The sequence below is a fragment of the Schistocerca piceifrons genome, chromosome 1 (genome assembly GCF_021461385.2).
Source record: "Schistocerca piceifrons isolate TAMUIC-IGC-003096 chromosome 1, iqSchPice1.1, whole genome shotgun sequence".
Taxonomy (NCBI): Eukaryota; Metazoa; Arthropoda; class Insecta; order Orthoptera; family Acrididae; genus Schistocerca; species Schistocerca piceifrons.
In genome coordinates, this window is record NC_060138.1 from 148,590,523 (window position 1) to 148,617,032 (window position 26,510).

Genomic DNA, 26,510 nt, shown 5'->3' on the forward strand with positions numbered 1-26,510 from the left:
AGAATATAAATTAAATACTAAGCAAAAATAAAGTTGTTCCTCATAATCAATCTTACTGGGGGCACAAGATCACAGCAGTTTTCCCTAAGTTTACTACACACAGCAGATACACACAACAGAGACTTTAGTCACCAATAATATATTATCCTTCACTGCTTAGAACAGACTGCCAAGGTTGGGGTAACTTTTCGATTGCGCAGCTGTAGAAATCGTGTGGTTTAGAAGCAAAGGAGTCATCAACCCATGTTCACAGCGCATTTTCATCCATAAAGGAAGTTCCCAGAAGGTTGTTTGAAAGAAAGTGGAAAAGGTGAAATCTGAAGGCACACAATCAGGTGAATAAAGTAAGTGCAGGCCGACTTTCCAAACGAACTTCTATATAGCGCTTTTTGTCAGTCTAACAGAATGCGGGCAGGCATTAGTATAGAGTAGGATCACTTCACACAGTCTTTCTGGTCATTGTTCTTGGACTGCAACTTCAAGACGACTCAGTTGTTGATAATAAATGAGAGCAGTGATGGTTACATCTCAGGGAAACAACTCATAGTATACCAAACAGTCACTGTTCTGTCAAATGCATTTCATTATCTTTTGTGGATGCACGCATATCTTTATAGGGGAAGTTGCTGCATCATTTGGGTTCAACCATTCCTTTCTTTTTCTTATGTTAGCATAAAGAGACACTTTCTCATCACTAGTGATGATACAGGATGTGAATGGTCAGCGTTGTTCATGAGCCAATTGCAGACATGCACATATGGCAACTGCTGGTTTTTGTGATTTTGGCTTGGAGCACGCGGTACCCGTAAGCCCGACTTTTGAACCTTCCCTATTGCATGCAAATGTTGCACGGTGGTCGAATGACCACAGTTCTTCACATCTGCCAGTTCTTGAGTACACTGGTGTGGATAATTGGGACTAATGTGTTTACACAATCTTCATCAAACCCTAAAGGTCTTCCTGAAAGTGGAGAGTCAATCTCAAAATGATCCTACTGCAAATGAGAAAACCATTTTCTTGCCATGCTCTGTCCCATGGCATTATCCCCATAACGACGCAAATGCCTCTGCTGCTGTCACCCCTCTACTGAACTCTAGGAGAATAATATGTCAGAAATGTTCCGATTTCTCCACTTGACACTCATTTTTCTGGTGTCCACCCCATTCACTGTTTCCAAAAGACAAAATGAGAATATGTAAACTCAAATAGCAACAGTAAACTGCAAATAAAAAATGACAATCAATAAATAACCCACAGCAACTGGAATATCAACATTCAAAACAAAACCACTATGAACTTATGCACCAACCTAATACAAACTTGAAAGATTGTTTGCAGTCAGAAAGGAGACCATGGTTTCTTATCAACACATTAAAACAGGTAGTAAAAATGTGCAAGGAAGAATATGTCTACATGCGCATTCATGCCCTTTCCTCACACTGAAACAAAATTAGAATACCGCCATGATATGAAATACTAAATAAAATGAGAATTACCTTATGGAAGTGCTAAAAATTATTCCCTCGTACATGTGGCTCATTGACCGCATATAAAATCAGGAAGGAACAAACCACTGTGAGAAGAAGTAAATGTTGGGTAGCAGTACTATTCACGGAAATTAGGACTGCTTAAATAAAAACCCAAGTCTCAGTTTAACAATATGTATTAAAGAAGACATGGCCACAGTCAAAATTGTAAAACTGATTCAGATAATGGCTCGATCGCTGACAAACGAAGTGAACCAGCCACTCCGAGATACATTAAAATAACTTGCCTTATAGTTTGAGAAGGGGTCCTGAGAAAACAAACAAGTTGCCTCATTGTTACTTAAAACAGTGGACAAATCATTACCAAGAACAATTGCTGTCCTGTTCTCAGAATGTTAAATGCAAACAAGACATGGTGTTCTGACATAGGTACACTGTAAGCACTACACACTGGTGGAGGACACTGCTGGAAAAGGTCTTTTGTGTCTTAGGGTGATGTCCTTTTCTGTCATGTTGCAGTCACTTCTTCCTATCCGTGAGCCTGGAATGATGTTTTCCATGGCAAAACAGTGGGCTTCAGCAGCCTTAATTTGATATCTTCTACCTCAAGTCACACATTCTCCTTGCACCTAACTTTTCTCCTCGACAACACAATAGCACTTGTGGGTACAGCACAGGGAAGTACTTTACTTCACTTGCATGCATCCCTTGTTGTATCTGCTTGCTCATTTCCCAGTATCTTCACATGGCAAGATACTCAGCAGAATATTACTTCCTTACCCTGATGTTAGAGTACATTACGTGTGTCCTGTATGTTTTGTACTGCCTTACCTGCTTGGGTGTATTTGGTGAATGGTCTGTAGGGCATCCAGGGAATCTTAGTAGATAAAGTTATTGTGTCAATTGCACCTCATCTGCTACAATGCCTTTAGGACTGCATATAACTCAGTGCACCTTGAAAAGGAGTATAATCATGAGGACACTGGGAAACAACAGCACAGCTGATGAGAGAATAGCATGGAGAGTCGCATGAAATCAGTCTTCAACACAACAAACAACTTCCTATTAAGGAAAACTTTTTAACAAATTTATTCCTGAATAACAGTAACTGACAGTTTATGTGTCAATTGAATTCACTATAGATTAGTGACAGTTTGATTTAGAGAAGGAAACATTTGTGAATAACCAAATACAGCTGGTTTTGTATGAACTTGATATGTAGCATTGCTGGACACCTGTTTTAGTCACTGGCAACATCTGTTCCATATTTAAGGCTATCATACATTATCATTACTGTAAGGTAAATTAAGATACGTTGTTATTGGTACATATAATGTACCAAAACATGTATGTATGTTCTGTAGAAAGTAAAAACAAGTGAGGAGGCATAACGTAACTAGGCCCTATTACCAGTTGCAGTCATGTTGACATTCAAAGAGAATTCTCTATGAGGAAAACAATACACGTTCTCATAAATAAAGTCCTGGCAGACCTTACCATGTAAAATTCTTTTGTGCCCTTGTCTAGATATTCTGATGTACAAGAGCGTAAAATTCGACTTGGGAAACCAAGATAAGTGTCCTGCTGATTGCACCAGTCTAGTGCATAGACAGTCTTGCCGTCATAACAAAATACTTGTCACTTTTTAGGAAACAACACTTCATGAAAATCCACAGAAACAGCATAAAGGATGGAAAATAAATGTTACAGTTTCACCTACACAACGGAATCCTAAGAGATAAGAATGGTAACAGGGGTAGAAGACGAAACCGCCTATAGTTGCTTTCGGAATCGTACTACGCGCCAGTAATTGACGTAAAAATCGCATACACACACGTGGAAGACACGAGTGCTGTCCTGAAACCGTAAAACATTGTTCGAGATCCATTACGGAAACTTGGTAATAAGACAATGCAGTTAGTAAATAAGAATCTGTACGATGACGATATCTACACGTCAACATTATGTAAAACGCTACAGGTACACAACATAACGTGTGTTCGCAATCAATGAGTACCTCTTCAAAAACAGTCGACATATTTTCGTGTGAAGAAGCAAATTACACTGCAGATGTACTTGAGAACTGGCAGTGTCCAAAACTGATTGATATTTTGCTGTTTTCATATCATAAGGTGTCCTACAGGAAAAGCAACTATTTGCATATTCATTAATTTTCATACAGCCATAACCAGTCCTCTACTGGAGCTCCTCACAATCTGACATGCCAAATTTCTCAACTAGAAAAGATACGGAAGGTACTTACCTTTGTAAAGGAACTCAAACTGACGTAACGGCTTATAACTACTTCACAGTAGCAAATTATTATTGTCACATGCCCAAAACATCACCACGCCACATTTTCAAAATTTCTTATCGAACGACAATACGACACATACATCGATAGCCAATGCGTTCTCCGAACAGAAGTGTTCCACCTCTTCAAAAACGAAAATGTTTCTACAAGAAAAATTCCAAAAATCTGATATAAAACAAGGTGTGTTACTCACGTTCCACTCACAGCATAGTGACGTCATAGTGTACCGTATTCCATATTGTGGATGGTCTTGTGTATTCACTATTCACTAGGGCTGGAAAAACGATATCCGCATTCGAACAGGCTCGATATTTCCCGATTCGCCGCAGTGCTCGATAGTCGATACAGTATCGAGCTTGTTCGAACACAAGACGTCTGACTCAAGGGATACGCAAGAAACTACGAAGTAGCTGAAACAATAAGCCATGGCCGTGCATTAATTTCACATTTTCGTGAAACAGTGGAGGAAACAGAATTAAATCCTACCTACTGCGTTTGAACAAATTTACAACACAACAGTACGTATGGATGTAAGGAATATATATGTCAGTTTTTAAGTAAACACCCAACGGTGTGTGGCGGGGGGCACTTTACGTGCCACTGTCATTACCTCCCTTCCCTGTTACAGTCGCGTATGCTTCGCGGGAAGAACGACTGCCGGAAAGCCTCCGTGCGATCTCGAATCTCTCTAATTTTACATTCGTGATCTCCTCGGGAGTTATAAGTAGGGGGTTCAAATGGTTCAAATGGCTCTGAGCACTATGGGACTTAACATCTGTGGTCATCAGTCCCCTAGAACTTAGAACTACTTAAACCTAACTAACCTAAGGACATCACACACATCCATGCCCGAGGCAGGATTCGAACCTGCGACCGTAGCAGTATAAGTAGGGGGAAGCAATATATTCGATACCTCATCCAGAAACGCACCCTCTCGAAACTTCCTGGCAGATTAAAACTGTGTGCCCGACCGAGACTCGAACTCGGGACCTTTGCCTTTCGCGGGCAAGTGCTCTACCATCTGAGCTACCGAAACACGACTTACGCCCGGTACTCACAGTTTTACTTCTGCCAGTATCTCGTCTCCTACCTTCCAAACTTTACAGAAGCTAGTTCTAGCAGGAGTGGTAGTTCTGCAAGGTTCGCAGGAGAGCTTCTGTAAAGTTTGGAAGGTAGGAGACGAGATACTGGCAGAAGTAAAGCTGTGAGTACCGGACGTGAGCCTTGCACTTAGAGGAACAGGACAGGTAGGGCAGGTTACACGTATTACATGAGGGAGGGGAAGCAAGATTAGGGCACTGCCTGCCGAAATGACAGGATTTACAATGGAGGCAGGTGGAAGGGTGTTCACAGTCAGTGTTCAGGTGGTCCTTATACATGAGGCATCTTTGACAGTGGTAGGACTGACAACATGATCTGGATAGTTCAGCTGTGTGTTGTCGTTTGTAGATCTGAGCCCTATGGTGGAGAGGATGGTCGATTGTGGATGAGGATTCAGTCAAGATGTGGACTTTGAAGGTCAGGTCAGAATTGTCAAAGATACGGAGCCAAACTTTCAGATCAGGATGGCAGTTGAGCTCAGACGCCACCTCCTCCATTGTGGTCTCAGGGTTGATCCCTTTGATCACTGTGATGTGGGTGAGGGGATGGCAAAGAGGTTGCGATTACTTAGGCTGGGTGGTTGTGGGAAAAGGTGTGAGGCTTGCATGGGGACCGAAAATGACATGGGGAATCTTCTGGATGAGTCTGGTGTGGAATTCTGGATCTGGGGTTTGATGAGGATGGAGTTTCTTCTACGGATGATCTGAGTGGTAGGCAAGGAAAGCATATATTTTCTGATTTCAATGAGGAGGGTTTCCGATTTGAGGAAGCTGGAGTCAGGATGGGAGAGAAGGAAGATATGCAGTTCGGTAGATGTGGTGGCAGATGGGATGGCCTGGCAGTCCACATAGTCTGGGCTTTCCATGTGTTAGGCTTTCTTTTTGGTGTCAGAAGTGGCAGCAGATCAGTGCTGAGGCATTTGGCAGTCTTCCTGATAGCTGTAGGTAAGGAGGGTGTGGTGCACACAATTGAGAGTAACAGGTGACAGGGTTGTTTGGAAGGAGGCTTGGGTGAAGGAACCTGGCCAAGTCAATGGAGATGGTGCAGGTGGACTGACATATGGTAGTGGTAGTTTTGGTGTTGTTACTGTACTGGATGATGTTGGTCCTTATGCTGGATCTGAAGAGGGTGCTACTGAGGATGACATGGCTGGAGAAGAGACAACTGGGAGAGGAGGATAGGCCTGATGAAAGTGCTCCAAGTGATAGTAGGACAGGATTGGGAGGGGCAGTTACAATGGTGGTGGTTGGAGAAGGCATGGTGGCGGCAAAGTTACCAGTTGATTGATGATGACGAAGTTGGCAGTAGTGGTATCGGTGATGAAGGCGGTGGTGGTTGTGCTGGCAGTGGCACTGATGGTTGTGGCAGAAGCAGCAGCAGTGGCGGCGATGGTGGAACAGCAACAAGATATTGGCGAGATGGAGATGGTGACAGTGATGATGGACAGGCACACGCGCATGCGTGCATCGTGTGCGTGTGTACACACACACACACACACACACACACACACACACACACACACACACTCGCACACGCACACAAAGTCTTGGAGGCAGAATAAAAGAATGATGAATAAGCACAATCACAGAAGAAGTCAAAGGCACAAAAAACTTCACAGACAAACAGACGCAAAGGAGAGGGGAGTTGCCCTATCAGTCTGTGGTATAAGTAGAGTAACAAGAAGTAAACTAGTTGTAGCTACACTAGCCAGTTGATGCTAGTCAAAGGATGCACACTGATAACGTTGATTCAAAGCTATATATCATTTACAGTGGAACACTAGAACGAGTAGATAGCGAGCTTTTCTATAAACAACTAAAAACCAATATTTGCTTATAAAAGGCAGGGTGTCTCAAAAAATTTACTAACACTTTGAATCAATATAAAAACTTTATTTATAATCGTAGAAATAAGTTTAAAGGCTTGAATTACAGAAGACAAATGTACTTAAAGAGTCATGTTCAAATTGATGACCATCATTGTCCAGACAAACCCGATAACACCAACCAATGGATTCACAAATGTCACTATACAGTTCCCTTGGCAATTTCGCGACATTATCGCTAAGTTTACAATTTCAGTTTATCAATTGTTCTATTTTGTGCGATAAATTCTGTCCTAGAGGTATCCCCAGCTAAAGAAGTTCATTGGCATGAGGTCTGGAGAACACGCAGGGTATTCAGGGGTAACCCTCCGTCCAGTTCAGATGTTTCAGATTGCTGCATCAAGGTGAGCTCTTACATTGTAATGATAGTGGAGAGGTGCTCCATCTTGATGAAAGTAAAGCTCATCATCATCAAACATCAAAGTGGACTGATTGACTCATCAGTAGGGTTAGGTTCCTGCCACCAGCAACAATTCTGTTAAAAAAATGGTCCTATGGTGCCCATTGCTGATATACCACACTACACTGTTACCCCTGGTCATTTTAAATGTTGTTCAGCTGTAACATGGGGATTTACAACACTGTACTAGGTAAATTATTGCCATTAGTTGTGCCATTTAATTTAAAGGTAGCCTCACCACTCCAGGCAATTTTGTATGGACGCCCTGCATTTTCTGCACATTTCACCACGTACCGGTCACAGAATTGAGCCCTCCAGTCTGGATTGTCTTCATTGAGACCGTGAAGTAGTGTTAGTATGTAGCATTTCCGGAGCAAATGCTTCATGATGCGATGAACACTATCTTTTGAGACGCGTATCTCCAAGCTGTTTGTCATAGAGATTTCTGTGGGGATTGAATGAGGGTTTCTCCCACCTGCTTTTATTTTCTAGGGCTGGTGGATGTCTGTGGCCGTCCAGAACGTTTCTTGTTAACGTTGTGAGCGCTTCCACCTGCTTCAAATTCATCTCTGATGCGAGAAATGGTCTAGTGCATTGATGGCAGCTTATCGAACTCCCTTCTGAACCGTCTTTGCAATTCTATGTAGCGTTTTCGGTTTTCCAGTAATATTTAAGGACGAACTTTCTCTCTTCAAAGCTAAGTTGTTCTACTGCCATTCTGTTCCATTAGTTACACTTGGAAAAACAAAAATGTCAGCACGATATGGGCAGTCAAAGTGTTAACACATTTTTTGAGACAGCCTGAATAAATAATTCTCATTTGTTGAAAATGAGTTGCTTACCTTAAGTATTACCCCAAAAGCTCTGAAAATGTAAATAAAGGCAACTTTGCTGTCATGTCCTAGTCGTTGCCATCACCAGCAGACGGCTACACTGAAAAAACGATATTTTTCCACAAATAATTAAAAATTAATACTTGCTTATAAAATACAAATAACGAGTTAGGAATTTGTATTTGCTGAACATACGTTTTACCTAAAATACCATTCCACAAACCCAGAAAATGCGAAATATTACCAAATCCAGTTTCACATCGCAGTTCCTTCTGTCTCTAGTAGATGTCTGCACTGAAAAATCGCGATCGAAGTTCCATGGTCGCATCACACCATTAGATGGCTCCACTGTTAAAAATCGTCCTTAGACCATCGGTTATACCATCCCAGATCACGTAAGAAACAGATTGACCGTCCTTACGGCGGAACAGGCAACCGTAAAAATAGTTTTCCCGTCGGTCAACAGATGTCGCAGGCGACGCTACAATGCTAACTGACCTGTCCATGTCGCGGAATTGGCAACGCTGTATCTTCGGTGACGTGAATGACGCTGATTTGCGTTCGGCTAGAGCGCTGCGCGCGAAATGCATTCGTCACACTGCTGACTGTAGCTCATGATCGGCTGTCGTTTTTCCCGAGTTTTCAATCTAAGAATGTAGATTAGCTCCTGTAATTCTACAAACCAAGTTCATTTCTCACAATCATATGCGAAATGAAATAAAAGAAAAGTAACACACAAACATATTTTATCGCGAGTTACTGTTTAAATGCAGACTTTATTGCAGTCGCAAGGGTTTTACACTCGCCTTCCATGCCGTCTATTTCCTCTTTGCTATATAGCTCTACTGATACGGATTATGGTGGTAAAAAAGATCTCCACGTGCAGGTTAACACTAGAAAGTTTTTCAAAATACGCACTCGGTTATGATGCGAATTAAGGCTGGACATATTTCAGTGACAGTCATTTCAAATTTAAATTCTTTTACTTTGCATGTAACTTACCGCAAATTATATAAGAGTGGCACAAAACGATTAATTTTGCATTGTTGTTGAAAGGGGGCTGCAAACGCGGTAATATACAAGTGAAAGCGTGTTTTTCGAGCATATTTTGGCGGTTCAACTTTGAAGAGCCACAGACGGCAAACCATAATTATGTTAAAAATTGACTTTGTACAGTTTAAAGATAACCCGCAAATATTCGCAACAGACCTACGCCTTTATCTGCAACACAGATATTACTGGGGATATCTGCACTCGCGCAGACCTGTTACTATAAGCAGTGTTGTTTTCGAGTGAAAGCTGTGTGAGGATTATTGGCGCACAGATAAAAAAAAAAAAATAAAAATAGGCAGCGTCTATAGTTTGCATGTTATGCTCGTTCTCTTTTATTCTCCTCCCTTCATTCCAGTATAAACGCTTGTTCACAAGTGTAAACGAATGGCAGTGAACATTGGCGAATTATCTATGAATACTCGTTTTCAGCAGTGTAAACGAGCTTTTACAGTCGTTCACTTCGTTCGCTCTAGTATATACCAGGATTTTTCAGTTAGATGACGACTATTGTTCATTTATTTCACTGTTGCGATTTCAGCTCTAGAGCTATTTTCAAGTACCAAGGGAAAGGTCTTGTAAGGTAATGCTTCTTAAATTGTTTACCAAATGTTACCACACTATGCTTTGCATTTTGTTATCCATATGTTATATTGGTTTCAGTTTTCACATTGCACACAAAAATGCCTCTACACCCAAAATTAACGATAGTGAAGTGAATAAACAGTTTTAAAAAGTACAAATGGCAGCAAAGATTTCATTAAAAAATTATATGATATGATTCTTGTACAGGAAGGACTGCCACGTTATATCGAATACAACATCGAGAAAATTTAAATAGGATCGAATGCTTATGGCTCTTTATTAATTCTTACTCGTAACTAATTTATTGATTTACCTGAATTTAAAATCCACTCGCATAACCTTTCTTTATCTTTGACCAGAAATCTGAACATTTTTAGTTCAGGATTTGTTCGTCTACCCCTTCCACAGTTGATATACTCGTAGGTCCTCGGTATGACGACTCGATCCTCTACCACCAGTATGTCAGAAACAGCTGTACTTCACAGACGCTTAATAGTGGAAAGCTGCAAACGTTCGGCCGTTGTTGCCACATATTTCACAGAACGGAGTGTCATCTAGTGGTTGATTCCACAAGTAAGGGTGTGACGCTGTTGCCGCCTGGTGGCCGTTCCCTGACAAGGGTTGCCTGCTAGACCAAGCGATCGGGCAATCTGTTTCTTAGGTGATCTGGGATACCATGAATAAAGTAGTTCTCATTCTTACCAACAGATGGCTCTCAGTAAAAAACAGACCTGAGTCGTAAATTATTTTCCTCAGCTAAGAAGTTGGAGTATTCTAACATACCTGCATAATACATAAGCAGTGCAAAAGTACAATGTTTACCCCTGTAAGACTCAAATCAGTTCATGATATGTCACCATACTGTGATTTAAAAAGGCAAAAAAGTTGTCAATTAATTTTTTTTATTTATTGATCCATTTTCATCTACAGCTGCACAATGTGCAAGAGATATTCGGATTTTTTTGTTAATATTAACAGTTTTACATATAATATACCATTGTACATAATAACACACATTAATATATCAATTAATGATGAATACTTAAATAAGTTACGCTATATACAGAGAGATAAAATGCAAATATTCTTCTGAATGAGACTACACAGGGTAACCAAACAAAAATTTAGTTTTATAGGTATTCATTTACTGTGTAAAAGCAGTGATCAACCAAGTACGACTCCAGTTTAGCTTTGAAGTGACCAATGTTTTGTATGTGTTTAATGGTATCTGGTAAGGCATTGTATAGTTTGGTACTAGGATGGATAAGGCTCTTTTGAAATAACTTTGTGTTGGTGCTTTGAACATGTACATCCAATTTTTGTCTTGCATCATAGCTGTGTATTGTGTGATTTTTAGTGATGAGTGGTCTTCATGTATGTAGGTTTTGCTTTATAAATGTTATATTTTCAAGTACATATATGCAAGGAAGTGGCAGGATCATCCTTTTTTGAAACAATGGTCTACATGATTTGCGATTATCTACCCCTTCAATTATTCTTATAATTTTTTTTTGAATTTTGAATGTTTTGATGGCATCTCCAGAATTTCCCCAGAACATAATCCCATACCTGAGGTGAGAGTGTACAACTGCATAATATACACACTGAAGGGTGTGGTAGCTTGTACAATTTTTAATGTACGCAGCACAAAACAAGAAGTACTTAATTTTTTGTTCATCTGCTCAGTATGTGCGTTCCATTTCAAGTTGTCTTGTAGATGATGTCGAAGAAGTTTGGTACAGGCTGTTTTGGCAATTGTCTGTCTGTATAGCTCTAGATTTGGTGATATCAGATTTTTTGTTTGTGCTGTGTTTATTATTAATGCATTGTCATCAAAGTAACATGTTAGCCTGTCAGTGGTTTCTTTTATGTTTTTTACAAGAGTTTCTTCTGAGTTTCCTGTAATTAGAACACCCGTATCATCAGCAAATTGAAATATTTTACTGCTGTCATTGCTTATGTTTAGGTCATTTACATAGAGTAAGAACAGAACAGTACCCATTACTGATCCTCGTGGCACTCCATATTTAAGAGTCAGTAGCTTGGAATTATATTTCCACATATTGTTCCCTGTTTTTAAGATAAGGGCTGAGCCAGTTGTTAGCTGTTCCCCTAATGCCAAGATTTTCTAGCTTGTGTAGCAATTTGTCATGATTTATGGTGTCAAATGCCTTTGACAAATCTAAAAATATGCCCATGGTAAGTTTTTTGTTGTCTAATGCTATCAGTGCCTCTAATAGAAAGAAGTGAACAGCAGATTCGGTTGAGCGGTTTGCTCTAAATCCATGTTGAGATTCTGACAGAATGCCATTTACCTCTAAGAAGTCTGTTAGGCTCTTATTGAAAAGTCTTTCTAATATTTTTGAGAAAACAGAAAGAAGTGCCAGTGGTCTGCAGTTGGAAACGTCATCTTTGTTTCCTCTCTTGTATAATGGCTTTAATTTTGCTATTTTCAAACATGAAAGAAAAGTTCCTGTAGCAGAAGATAGGTTACATAGGTGGGTTAAGGTCTCAGTAATCAAGTCCCCACACTTCTTTATAATGAAATTAGGTATATCATCTACACCTGCAGAGTGTTTCATTTTGAGACTTTTTATTGTAACCTGTATTTCTTCTACATTTGTTGGGTACAGAAACATTGATCTGCTTGAGATTTTTTCCCCGTTTCTTTATTGTTTTCTATTAGAAGTCTGTTGTAGTAGTTTTCTGTTACATTTGTAAAATAATTATTAAACATATTAGCTACTTCCTGTGGGTTATTAATGTTTTCCAAGCCAGCCTTTAATACTATATTATTAACTCTACTTTTGTAAGATTTGGTTCCTGTTTTTACAACTTGCCAGATTGCTTTGGTTCTGTTTGAAGCATCTTCTATGTATTTGTCATTGTCTCGTTTCTTTGCCTCCTTTATTGTTTTATTTAACATAGATTTATATGTTTTAAAGTAACTATCGCCGGCCGGTGTGGCCGTGTGGTTCTAGGCGCTTCAGTGTGGAACAGCATGACCGCTACGATCGCAGTTTCGAATCCTGCCTCGGGCATGGATGTGTGTGATGTCCTTAGGTTAGTTAGGTTTAAGTAGTTCTAAGTTCTAGAGGACTGATGACCACAGATGTTAAGTCCCATAGTGCTCAGAGCCATTTGAACCATTTGAAGTAACTATCAAACTCCTGAGTTGTGTTGTAGCTTCTTGCAATATTGTGAAGGTACCATTTTCTAGCACAAGATTTCCTTATACCACTAGAAATCCACTTGTTGCTTTTAGTGGTTTGCGTTGTTTTGGCTTTCACTGGAAAAGCAAGATTAAAATAATATTTAAAAATATTCATGAATGTCTGAAACTTATCAGAAATATTTTCTGTACTGTACGCTATCTCCCATGATTCTTGTTGGAGATAATTCTGGAATGTTTGTACTGCAGTATTACTGAAAGTTCTGCCCAAGTGTGTAGTCTTCCTCATATAATTATAGGATGGATTAGTGCTTACACAAAAGCTTATAGCCTGTGCATGATAGTCTACCAGTCCAGCTTTTATTACAACTGATTTATATTTTGTTTTGGAGATTATTATTATTTGGTCTATGGTAGTGCTGGAATGATTCGTTTTACTTGTAGGGGAGTGGATTCTAATCTCCAAATTATTGGCTGTCAATATGTTCATCAGCTCAGATTTTGAATTGCTTTGCTTTTTAAAGTCTCCATTTAGGTCTCCACATATAAGAACTGTTTTTCGATTTGTTACTACTTTATTTAGTAAAGTATCAAGCCGATTACTGAATTTTTTTAGGTGGGTATCTGGAGATCTGTATAAACATATTACAATTAACTTGAATGCTGGAATTTCTACACCTGATATTTCAAAATTTTTCTCAGTGTTTAAGGATTCAACATTGTATAAGTTATTGAATTCAATATCTTTCTTTATGTATATGCAGTTCCCTCCACATGTAAACTGATTTCTACAAGTTTGTGCTGCTAACACATAATCCGTTATTTTCACTATCTTTAACTCATTTTCTTCCAGCCAGTGTTCAGTTAAGCACAGTATATTAATGTATCTGAGTTCACGTGATAGCAAGATTTCAAGCTCTCTTACTTTATTCCTAAGTGACTGTATATTCTGATGAAGAAGAGTGACCTGGTGAAATTTTAGGTTTGTTCTCATTGTACTTGGTTGACCACTTACCTTTATTCCTGAATTTAAATTGTGTGAGAAATCTTCATTCTCATCTAGAGGTGCGAGTTGGTTTTTTCCATTGGTCATAAGAAAATGTCCTGATGGTGAAAAGGGACAGTTCTCCATCTCTCTAGTCATTTTACTTGTGTGGTCGATGTTGAGGTGGTTTCTGTTTTTTCTGCAAGGACTCCTACTGGAGGTGGTGTTGATAGGTGCACTAGTTATCCTAATTTGGTCTTCAGGCTTTTTGGGAATAAAAAATCTTGTAGATGACATGGTAGCCTTACATTTCTTCTCACTGGAATTGCTGAACTTCCTCCTGTTGCTGGGGTGGTAGTAGTTGATTGTTGGTGTTCACTGATACATGTAAAATTAGATGTCCTTGGTGATACTTTCGAGACTGGATCTGCTGATGTCTTTAGTGGGTCTCCTGTAGGTACTGCTTCTGGTTTCCAGTGCCCAGTTCATCTTGTTGTATCTTGAATATCTTCGGGTGTGGAATTTTAAAGTGTTAATCAATGTTATCATGCTTATGATACACTCTTTTAAATGTTCAATATCTGTTACACATTTGTGACAAGGAATATTTTCACTTTCAACAGCTGTATTTCCGCGTGGTAGAACATTGCGCACATCACACTCGTGAGCAATTTTATTTGGCTTCATATAAGTACCAGTAGTTCACTAGTTCTAGACCGAATTTCCGGACACTTGAGTTATAATATCACGCACAATGCATTTGCGACTGCAATATTCACTGATTTTTACGTATGTCGTACATTTTTCGTTCAATTTACGTTTATATTTGTAGAGCTAACACACTTGCAGTTTATATTTTCCGTATCTAAAACGCTGAAAAATTCTAAAAGTCTACGAAATACGTCAGTAGCGCGAAAAATGCTAAGTTGAATTAGCTTCTTGAGGGGAAATTCGATTTTTAGGTCACGATTTTCTACTGGTGCCAATATATTGCTGCACAGTTAAAAACCGCAACAGAGTTGTAAATTAATTATCTTTCCTAAATTCTAAAGTACCCCAGTACTAATAACAGCCAACATTACAAAATGTAGCCTAAAAACTCGACAGCTGAAAACTACCCTGACCAGGCTTCTAACAGCAGAAAAATACGTGTCAGCTAACCAGGCAAATAGACAGACTGAATTTAACTAATTAGGCTTATATTGATGTGAGTTACCAAACAATATTTCCAGATTTCAGTGGTTCTGAAGTACAATTTTAAGTGGGATAAGGCTAATCTGTTGTGTGTCAGTCAGTAGAAAAAATATAAATGACTATAATGATTGAAAATAGGTGCTTTTACTAGGAAACACACAGACCTACAAGAGATTAAGTAGAAGAACAGCAGTTTGCAATCAGAACTACGGTATTATAGCTCTCTAAAACCTTTACAGATGGTATTTCCTACATTCTTTTACACAACTAAATAGTCACAAAATTCCAAAATCCATCGCAAAATGTGAAGTTCACATTGCAGCAATTATTAAATAAGTAACATGTGTACTCAATCCGAGCAGCAGTATTCTGGGAAACTACAGATCACGAAAAGAAAAGCTGTAAACCAGTACATCCCACAAACACGTGCACAACACAAGTGCCGTTATCAATGAAGGAAGCAATACGGTGCTCTATTAAGTAATGTCACTTGAGGTGGCATGTACATAACCAAACCAGTGAAAGATGTGAGATTTCCAAAGACAATGTTTGAATCGATATCGAAGAAACATGTATTAAAGTGATGTTATTCTCTACCACACACCGAATCGGGAGGCCGTGGAAAGAAGACCTGCTAGCGAAGCGCAGCCGAAGCGGGCCAGTCTGCCCCGCCACTCCCTCCACGCCGCGCCGAGACCAGCGGAGCAGTGCGCAGCGCCCACAGTCAACGGGCAGCGGCCGTAGCGTGCGGACCTCGTCCAGCGCGCTCTCCCCACCACCCAGCAGCGCCAGAGCGGCGCAGAACAGCGCAGCGCTCACAGTCGGCTCAATGTCCGTAAAAAAAATAAGGTTGAGCAGTAAGCGTTCTGTCCTGCCATTGGCTGAGGCTGTGACGTCACGAAGGAACCGCCGCTGCCTCTGGAACAGCGCTACAAGACGCAGCCGGCGCATTTAAGCGATGTATTTGTGAAATGTTTCAGTTTCTACAGAAATAGTGAAAGGTAAATTGTTATTCTGCTATTTCTAGAAAGCTACTGCTATATTCTGTAACTTGTCCAGCTTTTAAACAGACACTGCTGAGTGCTGACTTTAATAAAATCAAGCGTCTATAGATCAAACTATACAAAAATAAGCGCAAAGTTCAATCTGTTTTGCAGTTCTCTACGAAGTAAACGTTCGAAATGAGCATTCAATTTTCTAACTTTGGTTCTGGGAGAAGTGTTAACTTGTAGACAAGCTCTATGTAACGCTCATTTATATTCTGTTTATATCATGTCTACAAAAACACTGTCATTTTCACTCAAGAAATTATGCAACTGCCTTATTTGCAGGAAGCATTTGAATTACCTACCTTAACTGCCACAAACACACACACACACACACACACACACACACACACACACACACACACACATTCATAATTTTCTCACACCTCAAACCTTTGGGTTATATTTTTATCAAGGTGGATGTATAATGTTTGCCCTAGTTGTTAAAAGGGCATTGAATCAAAAAAGTGCTGCAAAATACGATTTACAGGAAATAGTGGTAAATTAACTTACCGAGTCCGCCGTTCAGCCAAGTTGGTATGTAGTGTGGGAAACAATAAGCCAATCCTTGTCACTGTCAGTGTAGAGTCTTGCTAGTTGTGAAACAAACACAGAGGACCTTCACTTCTAGCACTAAGTTTATATATTATTTAACTTTCACAAATATGGTTTATTTACATTCTAAAGCGATGACAAATACCACTTTCTTGCTTTCCGTTGCTGAGCGGCAACTGCTTTCTTTGACTTGTCCTTTGCAGACAGCCAACGCAGTCGGATAAATGTTCTCGTCCTAGCGTAAATCTTAATGATTTCTGGGTGAATAGTGGGCAATAGCTCGGTAAGTATAGTGCACAGGTTCTTGGTGTCACCAGTTTCCCTGGACAAACTGTCGTGTCCATGGATCTGGGCAAAAATTAATTCAAATTTGCTAATTGTTTCGAGCCACGTTTCTGAAGGCACAAGCAAACCCCCATGAGAAACCATGCCCAGCCATCCTCTCGATGTCTCCTCAGGCAGTGTCAGTAACTCCCCAGTGGGTGTGGCCAATGATCTGTCATACTGTCTGCATCGATAAGCTACATATCCAGCAAGATATTTAAATCCTTCAGTGCTACAATCAGAAGCCAGTGACATTGGAGGCACATCAGATTCTCCTACTCCAAAATCTAAATCTTCTATCTCCTTCTCTCCTTCAACCGTTGCCAACGCCTCACACATATCAGACAAGACATTGCCAAAAACAGTTGCAGTCACGAATCTTCCTTCTTCATCTGGCTCAACAGACGATGCATTTGAAAGTGAAATATCATGAGCGTTTGCTCCCAACAGCAACAGTCTTATCCGGCTCTTTGCCTCGACTGGCAATGGATGATCATAAAAACGTCCAAGGCCTCTTAAAAGAGAAAAAAAGTTCTCCAAGCAGTCTTGATTTAATCTTGCTGTAAGAATATATTCAATATTATAAACAGCTAAGTCACTGAACAGACCCAAAAGTGACCGAACAGTTTTCAAAAATCCTTTCTGGAAGGGTAGGAGATGCTTTGTGTTGCCAACACGCATCTTCTCACAACACTTAGAAAATTTACATAGGCACTGTTCTTGGTCTTGAAAATTGACACCAAATCCACAGGCTAGTGATTTATTACTTTCTTTTGTCCTTGAATTAAGTACATCGAAAGTCTCACCCACCATCTGTATGAAATCACTGGCGTGTCCTTCTTCAGGCATCAATTACTGAATCGCCTGTGCGGTTGTATTTGATAGCAGCTGAGCTGCTTAGCGTACTCGCTGTCGCTCTCTGCCCTTCACTGTAATGTGTTGCTGAGATAACTTAGGACATATTTTCATCTCGCCACTGTCCAAAACTAACAGTTTCTAAACACAGTTTTTGTCACAGCCTTGTTTTCCAACATTATTCCTTGATCCAGCAAGTGGTTCCTTAAGAGTTTGAGGAAATGGGGAACGTCAGCAAACACCCACACACGTCTCAGAGAATCACACGGGTGTGGAAAACAAGTATTTTCATGAGTAACGCCAAGCTCCTTCCAGACAGAACTATTCTTTGCACCCATGTCTGCTACTGCAGCCACAACGTTGTAGCAAATGCTGGCCAGGGAAACAATTACTTCGTTCAAGAGTGCTGCTGTCATCTGAACGTCAAAATTGAAATAGACAGGCTGCTTCCACGTTGCAAACAAGCCTCGGACCATGACAACAAGGACATTACTGTGAGGTCCAAGAATCCAGTCATCTTGCTGATCGTAACAAATTCTACCGTCAATGTTCATTTCATCAAATGACAAAACACAAATACGTTCCCTGTCAGTCAGTGTTGCAGCCTGCATTTTCATCATCACTAAAACATCCTTCAAAATTCCTGGTTGGCAACTGAAACTGCGATTAATCCAAGAACGCGAGGTTGACACTGCTGGCAGAGGATATCCGAGTTTTTCTCTGAGAAAATTGTAACTCTTCTGCAAAAGAGCATGTAAAGTAATAGACTTACAAATGTCCTCTTTGCCCCATCGAACCCGTTTTGAACCATGCAAAAACTTCTAATTTGATTGGGTGAAAATATTTTACCCAGTATTCGATTAGTTTCACGAGACACAAGTTCCTTTTTATTAAATTATTCTTCGTGCAGACGTCGTTTCATTGACAGCTGACCTCTACGATCTTTATTACGTGCTCGCAATTTCATGCACATGTTCCTTAGATGAGCATTTCTCCTCTGTAGTGACGCTACAGAATTCTGTAAAGTGACTTTATGTGGATCACTACAAAGAACTTCATCTGTAAATGTATACATGTCAACATTCCTCTTCAATGGTGAGAGCTTCTTCAAAGTCTCTAGGCTTCTTCTACGAATTTCACGTTTGTTAAATCGTTCTTTCCTTTCTTCTATTGCAGTCGGTGTGTTATCACTGGCGCTACTACCACAAGGCAAATTGCAAGACGGATACGCATCACTCTTAAGGATTAGTTTCCGCGGTAAATTTAACAGTTCTGAACGTAAGTCCCGGATATAATCCGTTTCCTTGAAATGACGAGAGCATATTCTAGCGTTCCCTACGTTCTTTCCTAAAGCATTTTGAAAGCCAAACCTTTTGCAGACTTTCACCACGTGGGAATCAATGCAACAGTATTTCAGTCCCTTTTGTATTGCGATCGTGAGAGTTACTGCCAACAACAGCACAACCTGGAATTGCTTCCACACACTCAAATACTTCGGACAAACACTCACTGCACAAAGATAACCAAACAGAAACGAGAACACGCACGAAACACAACACGGACGAACCACGACAACACAAAGCTCAGACGTACACTTCGCGCGCGCCAAGAACTGTTCCTCAGTGACGTCATGCGCAGAACGTCAGAAATGGGTTTTCTTCTGCGCAGCAGTTACTGTTCCCTCGTGAATCGGCTGGCAGCAGCCGTAGCGTCGGACCTATTCCGTCGCGCTGCCCTCACCACCTGGTGGTGTGTCGCGCGTGGCGCAGCGCCTTCAGTCGCGGTTTAACGGCCGTAGCGTGCGCAGCCCAGACGCCGCGCTACCCACGCCGCCGAGCAGCGTGCCGATAGTATTTCGGCAGTCATCAAACGACATCAAAGCGGTCGCTATAGCGCGGCACGGCTCTCCACCGCCGACTGAGGGAGGCAGACTGGCACCTCTCACAACTTTCTGAAACGATGGTGACACATGGGATGAAGCAAAATTGTCGACTCACAAAAAAGCAATGTCGTGTTCACACCCAGGGTGCCGCCCCACGACAGGACGCGTTCTGTCGTAACTCATCGACTGAGTCGCCACCGCCGAGTGAACACTCACTCTACACCTGGATCACTGAGTTCTGTCTCAGCCACAGCACACAAGTGTCACACCTCCCATTAAAACAGCTAGGGCAACTACCGTGCCAGGGCCCGGTGGCTTGCCCCCTCGAACTGAACGGAATCGAGGTGGCCAGCACCCATCTCCCATGTATGTGGAGCAAGTTTAGGAGACCCTCTCTCCCGTGGAGATCCTCAATCCCTCACGGATCACAGGAGGTGTTAACGAAGTGGGCGAAGGTCCACCCCACTCTAGTGCGACCACACTTCCACACCAGTCCGTCCTTCCCCCTCTCCCTCCTGGGATGGCGTAGTACCAATCTCGTCAACCCAAGGACAAAGGCGACCCCCCAACCACAAACATGGACGCACCAAGCTATGCACCACCAGCAACCCCAACCTACCCCACTCCTACCACATCCTCAGTAACTCAGAGGCTATCCCTCACCCTAGATCTTGACCCCACACTCCAGTTTGACTCCACCCAGGAAAGCCAACAACCAGACGAGGAAGGATGGCAAACAGTGCAGCGAAAGAAAAAGTTCTCCAGAAAGCACATCTCACTGAAAGACACATCCCTCCCCCCCTCCTCCCCTCCCAACAATGATACCATGCTGGAAGATCCCAGGTTTCGACATAACAGCCTCCCCATTCCCCCCATCCCCTCTCCTGTAACCCTCTGGCCCTACAACCTCCTCAACACATCATCATTTCCCACCCACTCCCCAAAGCAGGAACCCTCAAAATCCTCCGCTCCCTCCGTATACTTCCTCAAGAACCTCCCAGACAACTCCGCAAACAAAACCCTATCCCTCACCCTCAGGGAACACCTCCCCTCGTTCCGAAACTTCAATGGCTCCCTCAATGTATTCAGAGATTGCAGGACGGCCAAATTAACCCCCTACAAAGACATCGACCTGAACCAACTACAACAAGAGCTCAAGAAACTCCTCAACTCTAGGGTGACAGTGGAGAGGAAAATGTTCAGGAAAACTGCGGCCCCTCCTCACCACCCGAAACCCCCACAATCAGCATAGTAATCAAAGATGTCGGCTTTGACATTCTTCCTGAAGATTTCAAAGCCGTACTCCAACGCCAGGGTATCCCTGTCCTAAATGCCTGGAGAATTAAATCAAGGAAGACAGGCGGCTTTGGCCCCATGATTCGAGTCATCTCGAACAATCAGAGCGACATTGACTTCATGCTTGAACATGGAGTCCACATATTCCTATCTCACCACACGGTGGAACCATCCAACCCACCTAATCCACTTCCAATACAATACCATAGATGCCAACAGTTCAGTCACAGAACTGAACAATGTTCTTCACCACACAAATGCAGCCGCTGTGGCAAGGATCGCCCTCTCTCATCCTGCTAACTAGACCCCTCCGTTACCCCCACCTGCACCAACTGTGGTGGCCCACACTCCTCCCGCTCCTTCAGATGCGAAAACCGCCCCCAACAAGCAGAAAACGACCACCTTCAAGCCCCCCTCTACCTCGCCGCTACCCACGCCACCCAAGGACCTCACCTTCTCATCGAGGACTTCCTAAAAATCATCACCTTCACACCTGCTCTCTTCTGAGGCCGACGTAAAGAGATCATATCCACTCTTCGACAGGTGGTCCAAAAATTCTTCCATAAGGACCTTAAGTACAACCAAACAAGCAACAACGTCATGACGACAGTAACCAAAACACCATACTCGCAAGCACTGAGGAGCTAAATAACAAATGCCAACACCCCCATCCCCTCCTCCTTAATCCGAATCATGACAGTACACCCCAACAGAGATCTCACCAACCTTCTTTTTGTCAACATAGAAGGCCTCCACAGCCACAAAGCCCTCCTCAACGACTGCCTCTGCAGAAACGACATAGACCTCCTTGGACTAGCAGAGACCTGGACCAAACCTACCAACAACATGAGACTAAATTGCAACTACGACCATTATGCCAAACACCGACCTGACGGCAGAGGCGGCGTTGCGATATACACCAAGACAACCCTGGCCACCCAAGTGGTCCCACTTCCCCACCAAAACCATCGCCTCCTTCAAACCGCACCTACCCCCCGAAATCCTCAGACTGATCCGAGAAAAATGAAAGCTCTACAGCGAAATCAACAAAGACAGAAACCCCGACCAAAAAAACAATTTGGAACAGGCTGAATAACGAAATTAAGCGCCTCCCCTCTGAACACCGACAAAAACAATGGGATGAAACCTGCTCCAAACTTGACTGCAGACAAGGATGCAAATTTTCGAACAAGTTCAAGACACTCACAGGACAAAACACTGACAGGACCATCAAACTAAACCTAGGCAACTCCCCTACCACCGACCCCACCCAAATAGCAGAAGCCTTCAAAACCGTCTTAGAAGATACCCACAAATTTCCACAGGACCCCCTATTTAACGAACCATTCTACCACACAGTCGCCACAGAACTCCCTCTGCTACTCGTCTCCCCTACGGCCCCCTCAGAAGAAGACATTAAACTTAAGAATGCAATCACTGAAAGAGAAGTAAAAAAGGCCATATTCTCAGGCATGAATTCAGCCCCTGGCGAAAACAGAATACAGCGACTACACCTCCGCAACTGCCCCCTCAACACCATCATCCCCCTCCTCACCCTCCTTTTCAACTTCTGCCTTTCCCACACCACCATCCTCACAGCGTGGAAATCTGGTAGTCATCATGATCCTCAAACCAGGTAAACCCAAATCAGATTCAAAATCCTACCGCCACATATCCCTCCTTGATGTCCTCCGTAAGACCTTTGAGAGAATAATTACAGACATACTCACACACTTTACCGACAAACTCCAACTCATCCTTCACCTCTAGTCCGGCTTCCACAGGCTCCACTCCACCAATGATCCCCTTCTCCAACTCACTTCAGACATCACAAGACAGCAGAACCTTGGACAGTGCACGCTCGCTGTCTGCCTGGACATCGAGTGGGCATTCGACAAAATCTGGCATGATGGACTTTCATACAAACTGCTAAAGACAGGCTTCCCACCTCAGACAGTACAACTAATCCAAACCCTCTTACACAACAGGTGCTGCCAAATCCACATCAACCAAACCACCTCATCCTCCTTCTGCCCTGTAGCAGGAGTAGCTCAGGGCGGGATTATCTCTCCCCTGCTCTACTCCCTTTCCACAATCGACATCCCCACCCCGATAAGAACAACTGAACAACTCCAATTATATGCAGATGACACAGCATATTGGAACTCAGGACCCTCGACAAACACCATCAACAATCAGACAGCGACCTACCTCACCAAACTAGAAGACTGGAAGCGACAATGGTGCATTAAACCCAACCCCACCAAAACCCAACTCATCCTTTTCAAACACCGCAACATCCACAAAAAGACCAACCGAAAATCTGACCACATTTCCCTCACACTGTGGGGCACCCAGCTCATCCCCTCCTCCAATGCAAAATACCTAGGCATCCATGTAGACAAGTACCTAAACCTGAGCAACCACATAAAGGAGACTCTGAACAAAGTCTGACAACGCCAATCCCTCATATGGCGAATCCAAGGCAAATTCATAGGCTGCAACGATAAGCCAGCTGTAAATACATACAAAACGTTCGGCCGCCCACTATTCGAATATGCGGCAGCGCCCCTCACATGCATCTCCAGAACCCAAGCCGAAAGAATCTACCACATTGAGAGACGAATTGTGCGCAGCATCCTTCGACTCCCACCCTCCACCCCCAGACAAGAGGTCTTTGAGGAAGCAAAAGTAACACCCATTCAATCAAGACTAGCCAACCTGAGAGCCCGCTATGGGAAAACCATCCTCACCTCCTGACCGGACCTACACACAATATACACCCACAGAACCAGACACAGAAACAAACCCAAACACAAATACACGTACCCACCCAGAACAATCATAAACAACACCCTCCACACCTTCCCTGACACAATACACCAACACGAGCATGCAAGACAATTACACATACAGAACAACAACACTCCCACCCCTCCCCACCTCCAGGCGCTGAACCCCAACCACCCACCACCATAAACCCGCCCCAGTCTACTGTAACCAAAACGGCAAATAACTCCGCTTCCACTGTCACCCTAGCAACAATGCAACAAAACCCATTACACAATATGTACAGTGGCTTGAGCCAATATAAAAATATAAAGTAAGTCATTATAAAGCTGTATCAATGCAGTCCAATCACACAATTGTTAACCCATTCCCATCCCCACTCAGGCCACTGGTACAAAGTAACTCTATCAGATACTATCAAAATTCAAAAATTCCATATTAAGTAAAATGCTACTAACTTATAAGATAGGGTAAAGAAAAATAAAAACGAAAAAAACATAACTAGGTATCCATTTATTTCTTTATTTCTTGAAAAACTGTAGTCTCTAAGTTAACAAAACAATTATATAAAACAATTACATGTTGCTAAAAGCTACTTAAGAAAAACTGTAATTAGTATGTAAGTTAGCAATAAGTTCAATATGAATAAACAAAACCAAAAGAAATACCCTCATCTCTGGCCCCATTAGAGCAATAAGCTCTCCTGTGGCCCATCTGCCTCCCTTTAGGAGCGGAAATGAATAGTATAAAAAAATAAAAAATAAATATAATGTACACATTTGTAGATGTGTTCTAAATCTTATTAGTCACAACCAGAAATGACGTTAAGAGATTCTGCAACCCTTGATGCTGCGACAACCGAAGTATATACTTAATATCAAATGCCCATCCAACTGTTCATATTCGAACATTCAGTAAGCAAAGCGCAAACAAAATGACTGTAGTATTACAAGGTGCAGTACGTTAACATTGCTGTGTAACGGTATGACTGTGCCAGTGTTCAGATCCGAAAATGTCAACGTCATAATACAAGGAAAATAATGTGATAACAGCAGCGTTGGTGACAGAGAATTTCCAAAAACAGTCAAAATGACATAATTATATTCCATAACAGAGTAGCTGAAAAGAAAAATATAAGTCACCAAGTATATTTCAAACGTTCTTCCAAGCTTGGATACTACTTATCATATTTTGTGAGACATCTCACACTTTGGAAGAACAAATTAAATATTGCTGTATCTAAATTGTCTGTGTAACTCATTAAAATATATTCTTATTGTAACTAAAACAAAATCGTACGCCTTGCAGACCCAAAGAGCCATCATAACAAGCCTAATTCAAGGCTTTGTATGACCGCCCTCCATTGCTATGAACGCTAAACAAATGTCACAACATGTATTAAAATGATGCTATTCTCCATAACGTGTAGATATGAAGATGTAGATGTGGAACTCATCGTGTTCTAAAATTCTGTTCAGTACTTTTCAGATTATGCATAAGGAAAGATCTGGCCAACCAAAAACATCAACAAGTCCAGCTTCCAGCGCTGCAGTGTTACAACATTTTACTAGGTCACCTCATAAATCTATAAGCAGGATGCATGTGAAAGTGGGATAAGACGATCAAGCATATGACTAATTCTGAATTCCGCAAAGTGGAATGTGTACATTCCAAGATTGCTGCATGCTATGAACAAGGGTCAAAGGATGGAGTGCTGCGAATGGTTTGAAGGCATCCTTCGAGAAAACGAACGGTTTGCAGGGATGGTTATCTGGTCTGAAGAGGAGCAATCCAAACTGAAAGGTAGTGTAAACCACCACAACTGCGTGTACTGGATGCTTGAAAACCCTCACATGGACAAACATGTTAATCTACCAGGTGTTAATGTGTAGTGTGATCTGTCATTGCAGGGTTTGATTGTCCCATTCTTCTTTGAAGGTACCGTAAATGGTGCATATCTTCATATGCTGAACACATCGATTTTGCCTGCCATCCAAGAGGTGTTTTGAAATGAAAGATTTTACCTACAACAAGATGGCGCACTGCCTCACTACTACACAAATGTCAGAGCCCACTTGGATGAAGCTCTACCTGAATGATGGATAGGTTGAAGAGGAACTGTTGAGTACCTACCACTGTCACCAGACTTTACACCTCTTGACTTCCATCTCTGGGGAATCTTGGAAAATGAAGTTTATGAACAGAAGCCAGCTACACTGAATGAGCTACGAGAAACCATCAAGGATCCTGTGCAGCTATCACATCTACAACACAGACAACTGTAGTTCGATCAACAGTTCAGGGGCATCGACGTTGTTTTAACACGTGTCACTTTGAACAGATAAAATAATCCAGCCCCATGCAAGAATTGTAACGGTATGTCATTTTGTTTCATTAATAATGACTATCACAGAGTGTCCACATTTTTCTGGACCCCTGTGTATGTACCCAGGATGGTTACATGACTATCATCGATCTGAAAATGCCTTGAATTGGAATCACAATGCACACTGCTGCACCACGTGCAGCTGCAGAGTACTCCAAGAACTGAGGACTCTGCATAGCAATACCATGACTGCTATGACATGTAGGTGCAATCAGAGACAGGTCAGGTCTGAAGGCTCTTCTTGATATCACCTAAGGTTGAAAACTGGTGAACTGATGTCTTGGCACCATGACTGTTGGGATATGCTGTTAGGACCTGCTGTTGCCATCAGAGAACAGGCAGGTCTCACACTTAGCAGCAACAGATGTGC

The 26,510-nt window shown here is 41.9% G+C and overlaps 1 protein-coding gene across 4 annotated transcripts in view; it reads right to left on the minus strand.

Moving 5' to 3' along the window:
* LOC124787637 overlaps positions 1 to 4,111 on the minus strand; it is a 55,317-nt gene extending 51,206 nt beyond the window's left edge. Inside the window, exon 1 of one of the 4 annotated variants that reach the window (XM_047254425.1) lies at positions 3,995 to 4,111. The gene's annotated coding sequence lies outside the window, so the exon portion shown is untranslated. Of the gene's footprint in view, positions 1 to 3,750; positions 3,886 to 3,994 lie in introns of those variants that run through there. The other 3 variants (XM_047254445.1, XM_047254453.1, XM_047254435.1) reach the window with 3 other exon arrangements.
* Between the last annotated feature and the right edge of the window lie 22,399 nt (positions 4,112 to 26,510).